This window comes from Ambystoma mexicanum, chromosome 7q (genome assembly GCF_040938575.1).
Source record: "Ambystoma mexicanum isolate Mex_15411 chromosome 7q, UKY_AmexF1_1, whole genome shotgun sequence".
Classification (NCBI taxonomy): Eukaryota; Metazoa; Chordata; class Amphibia; order Caudata; family Ambystomatidae; genus Ambystoma; species Ambystoma mexicanum.
In genome coordinates this window covers 481,386,139-481,392,607 of record NC_090941.1, presented here as the reverse complement: position 1 = coordinate 481,392,607, position 6,469 = coordinate 481,386,139, and the positions used below count along the sequence as shown (strand labels likewise).

Here is a 6,469-nt window from a genome sequence, read left to right as displayed (position 1 = left end):
CATGTGATGGTAGGGAGCGTGCATTGATGAGTGCACAGTGAAGTTGTGATTTTTCTTTGTTTTCTGGATTGGATTTTGTCGAAATGCACGTGGGAGTGACAGATTTTCTCTGAGTTATTGGCATAGGGTTGGCTGTCGGTGCTGTCAGGTGGCCAGGTGGCGTGGCTAGATATATTCTAGGTTTGGCTATGCGGAAGGCAGAACAGGAACCTAGTCTTTGGTTTCTCTGGTGGAGAGGTGGGGGATGAGAGTTAGTCTGTGTATTGTAGTGTGGGATAGGTGTGGTAGGGGCGCTGTTCAGCGTAGGAGCAGTGTAGATAGGTGCTAGTAATGGCGCAGGTATGCTTGTGAGTAATGCTGGAAGGAATGCTGTAGGTGGTAGGTTGTGGGAGTGTGAGGGACATGTTTGCGGGGAGTGCTCTTGAGTGAAGCCAATTGGGTGGCTTGAGTATGCAGGCACGGCAGGTGGGGCTATTTCAGTATACAATATTCGGCAAGCACAATGCAATATAATTGTAGTGGGGCAGGCACAATGCAGTACAATATAGTTGGCCCTCAGAGGCAGGCACAATGCAGTACAATATAGTTGGCCCTCAGAGGCAGGCACAATGCAGTACAATATAGTTGGCCCTCAGAGGCAGGCACAATGCAGTACAATATAGTTGGCCCTCAGAGACAAGCACAATGCAGTACAATATAGTTGGCCCTCAGAGGCAGGCACAATGCAGTACAATATAGTTGGCCCTCAGAGGCAGGCACAATGCAGTACAATATAGTTGCCACTCAGAGGCAGGCACAATGCAGTACAATATAGTTGGCCTTCAGAGACAGGCACAATGCAGTACAATGTAGTTAGCCCTCAGAGGCAGGCACAATGCAGTATAGTATGGTTATCCATGGAGGCAGGCACAGTGCATAACAGTATAGTTAGGCAGGCGCAATGCATCATGATAATAGTGGTGCAGGCACGGTATGGGGGAACAGTAAGAGGCGTGTGCCTGGCTTACGTTTTCCGGCTGCACGGAGAGCGTATAAAAGCGCTCCTCCTAGTTGCTAGGCAACCAATAATAGAAAGGTCCTACTCGAGGTGTGGCAGCCATTTTGAGGTTGGATCTCGTGGATAAGAGCTCAGCTCCCTCATAGGTTACGGTTGGTGAGGCTGTAGATCTTGGCCGCTAACTCCGGCGTGGAGATACTTCGACGGCACTGCTGCAAGTGTTAGACACGGCTTCTAGTTGGTGCAGGCTGCGGTCGCTGAGGAAGCGGGGTGTCCAGATAGTTCTAAGGTTAGATGCAGGTTGCTGGGGAAAGCTACTCCTGTAGCTACCACGGTGGGGGACTCCTGCTCTGCTGAGGGGAGGATGGGTAATGGAGGAATAAATAATGACCAGGTGGTAGTTGAATATGCACCCGCGCCACTGGAGCACCAAGAGGGGTGCTAACAGGGCCTTTTCTCGCCGGGCCTTCGCGCACCATGTCCGCCTGCCAGCGGAAGTGGGCGGATTATAATAATCAGGCGTTGCTTGGCAATGGGACGCGAACCTCGCTTCAGTACGTGGTTGCCACCATTTCAGGGCATGCAAAAAATGCACACCAAATCAGTGGGGGTAGCGGGATCAAGTCGGTGGCAGGGAGTACATTAGATTGCCCTGAGAGCATGAGATGAGGTGGATTACCTCACCTCTTGCATGAGTGCGCACCGACGTGTGCTCTTCCATCGTTCGCTGCTCCAGCATGACTGCAGTCTCGTCCCTTTGTTATTCCACTGGACCCCATTTCTCCAAAGGATGCTATTTCCAGTCAGATCCACACCTTCTCTGTATACAGTTAGTCCTGGTATGTTGGCTTCAGGAAAGGGGTGTCCCCTTCCTTGGATAAAGAGGTACAGGATGAGGGCATAGCATCCAGAACATGACAGCTTAATGCCAATATTTTCTTGATGCACTTATGACAGTGCCTCTCTCATTTGATTCCCCAGTTTCCTCATAATGTCATAAATGCACAACTTGCTTGGAAACATTCATGGGACCACAGTTCAACAGCAGACAGGTTCCAGTATTGTCTACTTTGGAAAGGAATGATTTTTCGATTTCTGCAAATCTATTATTCATAAAGCCCCAAAAGGTTTTTGTTTCACATTGTATTATCTGCAACTCCGTTGCTAGTTTCTAAAATTGCATAACATGATAGGTGTTTATTAGTTGTTATTCTTTTTTGTGGTCTATGTCCATCAGTGATCAATGTGCCACTGCTGGTTGGTCGTTCTTAAAGTATGTCCAAATAAGGTGCCTGTACCTGTGCACTCTTCACATGTTTAAAAAAAAATATATGTCTTCACAAACATTTCTCCATAACCAAAGCAGTGGCGGCCATGTTGGAATCAAACTCACAGAATGTCTACCATTCCATGTGCCTGACCCCTTATCTGCTCCCAACTGGATAGACTTTTTTGACGAAATTACACCCTCTGCCACATGAACCACCACCAATCAGAAAGACAAGATGCAATTCACCAATCAAAGGTCACAGCAACCATCAATTGAACCAATGATATGCCTTTTACGCTTTTCTGAACTAATGACAACTGAATCTATGTAAGATATATTTGTATATGTTATGTTATTGAGATTTATGCCACACTTTGCTGCCATTTGTATAGTCTTCAGATGATCTGGAGGACCTGAATGAGAGGGGGTGGTTGAGGTTAGTAGGGAGAGAGGGGAAATCCAAAATCGTGTTTCAGTTGTGTTGAGGCGTGCAGACCGGAAGTACTCAGAACTCTATATGCTGATAAGTCAGTTGCACGCTTTCATAAGGATGAAGGTGAAATGCATGGTATTTGCTCCATAAAAACGAGATTTACATTTTAGAGGGGATATTGGTAACTATTTCATATTTTATTAAATAATATGATTGTTTTCTTAAAAAGCAGTCTACCTACCAAAGAGAATTACCCTCTGAGGCAAAAACCTCAACACCTTGTCAGTCACAAAACGACAACCGGGGAATATACTGGATTACGTACTTGAGCGATTAAAGTGGTAATTCTTATCAGGTTTCTGTAAAGAAATATAAATGTGGGTGAGGTGTTACAAATTGAGTTTCAATCTCACATAGGAAACCGCTATGATCTTTACATGAAAGGCAGTTTTCACAGAGTGACTCACCCCACGGTATAGATGTTTTCCATGAACGATTCGTTGGAAGAAAAAAGGTTTTCTTGAAGTAAAAGTTAAGAACGGCCAAATATCTGAAAAATACAGATTGGGGATGATTTGTTTAAAAGAGTGAATGGCCATATTAAATGATTACAATGAGATTGTGGAGATGAAAAGACTTAGTATAGGTAATAACATTGTGAAAATACCTACATACCTAATTTTAAAGTATTCTTATTTAAATGTATCGCAAGGCTAAACATTCCTGCCGATGCTGTCCAGTTTGTGTGCCATTTAAGGTCATCAGTGGTCTGTTACGGGGGCCTAAAGAAAAATATTTTAGGAATCGTAAGAGATGAATCAATGATACATAGTTGAGCCTTAAGAGGATTCATTAAGTTTGCAGAAATAATTACTTACCCCCTAGTGTACTCAAAACTTAGTTTCTGGATGCCATCATAGATTACTATTTCAAACGGGTGGTGTGGCGACATGAAAGCGTGGAGTTTGCATTATGACATCACTCATATTAAAGCATCCGTAATGATGTCGAGCATCAGGAATGATTTTAATAAGCAGGAATTCCCCAAGTGTATATCTATAAGCCACATCCGAATGATGTCCTTTGCGAGAGAACACCATTTTTAATATATTGAAATGAACTTATTAAGATCTCAACTGTTATTAGACAGAGGACGTATCAGATATTAAACGGAAAATAACAAATACTACAGTTGATCTTAGCCAAAAGGCCGAGAAGCGATCGCAAATGTTATTAGAATGGTAATCATTAGTTAAGAGACCCCTTATAGTAAAGATACCACAGTTACTCCAGTTGGTGTACCAAGTTTGAAAAGATTTAGAAAGAAAGTCTAAAAGATAAACTTTTCATCATGAGAGAAAATCTAGATGGTTGCAAAAATTGGAGGCCATATTGAGACAAAGAACGGCCAATCACATTAATTATTGTCTATGTAAATGTGAAAGGAATCCTAAATCATTATTATTCCTCATTTATTTTTGATACATCGCAGTGGCCATCTAGCACTTTTGCCTCTTGGGGCAAAGCCTGTTAGAGCAAAGAACAGTGTTTGCCTTGCATTAGTCAGACGATCAGGTCAGGGGTCAGAATCCCTGCTCGTTTTTCCCATTAGTCTGCCCCATTTTCTCCCACAAACCGCAAACTCCTCTCACACAGTGCACATAGCCAGAAGGCAAGATGGAATTCCCCAGCCACCACCCAGCACCTGATGTTGTGGCCGCTCCACTACTTTGATTTCAGAATAATGCTGAAACACTAAATAGTGTTCTTCATTATGAAATGATGAGCAGGAAAGATAAAAGGTGGAGTCTGAATTCCTCAAAGTCCCTCCCCCCCCACTGAGGCTGGCTGCTCCAATCCTTAGCCTAAACAAGTTGGCATAGCAGTAGGAACGCCAAGAGAAACATGCTGACAGTGAGAGGGAGGGCTTGGGCGGGGGTGATAGGATGGATAATAGCAACATTGCAATCTTGAATACATCCAGCTTCTTGCTAGGTACTGCTCTCTGCCCAAGCTCCTTGTAAGGAGTTATACAAAAGCTGAATGATACCAGGGCAAGAGAGGGTGTGCCGTGTCTATATATGCATAGGAGCTATCCTTCCAGAGATAGGGAGGGGTTGACAGGCATAATGATATGAACAGGTGTGATCTGTCCCACATCGGGCCTCCTTGATCCAAAAAGGAAGCATCTCACCCACCAACAGCTATTTGCTCTACCATACTCACAGATGATTAAACAGTAAAATAGAACACTGCACTAACACATCTATGTCCATTAAGTATTTTCAATGGTCAACAAACTATGTCATAGTCAAAGCAAAAGTGGGCCAAACAAAAGTACATGCATCCCATCATTTAAACTCACAGGCGGACGTGGCCACCAGCACCATCCATAGGGCACAGAGAAGAACTATGTAATCCAAGCAGCACAACTGAACCCACAGGAGGTTTGCTGGGGAAAACATTCAAGAAATGACTTCTCCCACAGAAGACAAGCCACATTGCTAACAAGTGTTCCTGGGGATCTGTGCAGGCTCTGATGTAGTTGCAAGATAATGTATGCCTGCTATCCCGAAGCCCATTGTGTTGCTTCCACTAACATCCATGTATAGACCCACTGTATTGATTTCACCAACATCAATATTTAGACTTGTCACGTGTTCTGAGAAACATTGTAGACAATAAGAGCTCATTGGTCGTTAAGAGGGGACAGGAGTGCAGTGGTCATGAAAAGTTGTCCAAGGTGCGCCAGCACTGGAAGCCACAACTGTCCGACTGTAGACTGCTATGATTCTATGATGAGGCCACACCAGCCTACGCAGATACTGCGGGGTCTCAGCACTCTGATTATGTTGGACAAGAAACAAGCTAGATTAATAACTGTATTGCATATTAAACTTGGCGTCTATCCAATTTCTTGACATATACCATGTACTAAAAAAGTGTTTCAGCGTTAAGAAGTCTGAAAGATAGACATAACATGCGCTGTTCTCTCATAGCTCAGGCAGCTCTGAACCAGTCATCTAGGAGGAATAGGTTTCGTAAGGCTGTGCAAATCCCTGGAATCAGCACATTTTATACATAGATATGCTTTTGGAATAAATGGCACGTAATTCCACTCTTCGACGAGGACCAGTGCATTTCCAGCGTCCCAGAATTCTACAATCTACAACAATCCTTTAATTGCTCCAGAATTCATTTTTTCCATCACCCGTAAAGTGTTCCATTGTTATTTTTTTTTAAATCACAATGACAGAAACACTTTACTTGCTGCATGTTTTCCAATAATATGTCTTGCTCGACACGTGTGAACAAATATCAGCTTTCGGGCACTGTTTTACCAATTGTATTTTTTGAATGAGACTTCATTTAAAGAATTCATCATTGTCTCGGGTATAAATTGACATGCTTTAAAGGAAAAATGAAGCCTATTGCATGCAGAAGAAGTACTAGAGAATTGCACCATACAAGTGGGAATTTAATCAAGGAATCCAACATTTCACTAAATCAAAGTAAAGTAACAATGGCTCCAAAATGTCTCTTAAGATTCACAGTGTAATTATTGTTTACTTCATTCATTATATGCCCTACAGTTTCCATAAGGTTCCATAAGAAGAAATATTCGTATGCAATATGTGGTTACTCCTAATAAGAAAATCACTTTGCTAGTCAGCTGCAATTAGGTAATAATTCCTTCCATGATGGACCATTTTGCGTGGTAATGAGCTGCCACTGAGTTAATTGGCCTGGGTAAAGAAAAGGTTTTTAA

At 42.9% G+C, this 6,469-nt stretch overlaps 1 non-coding gene across 1 annotated transcript; it reads right to left on the bottom strand.

Moving 5' to 3' along the window:
- Window positions 1-3,735: 3,735 nt before the first annotated feature.
- On the bottom strand, window positions 3,736-3,922 carry LOC138528973 (U2 spliceosomal RNA). Its single transcript, XR_011284343.1, has one exon. It is a non-coding gene; the product is annotated as a U2 spliceosomal RNA (small nuclear RNA).
- Between the last annotated feature and the right edge of the window lie 2,547 nt (window positions 3,923-6,469).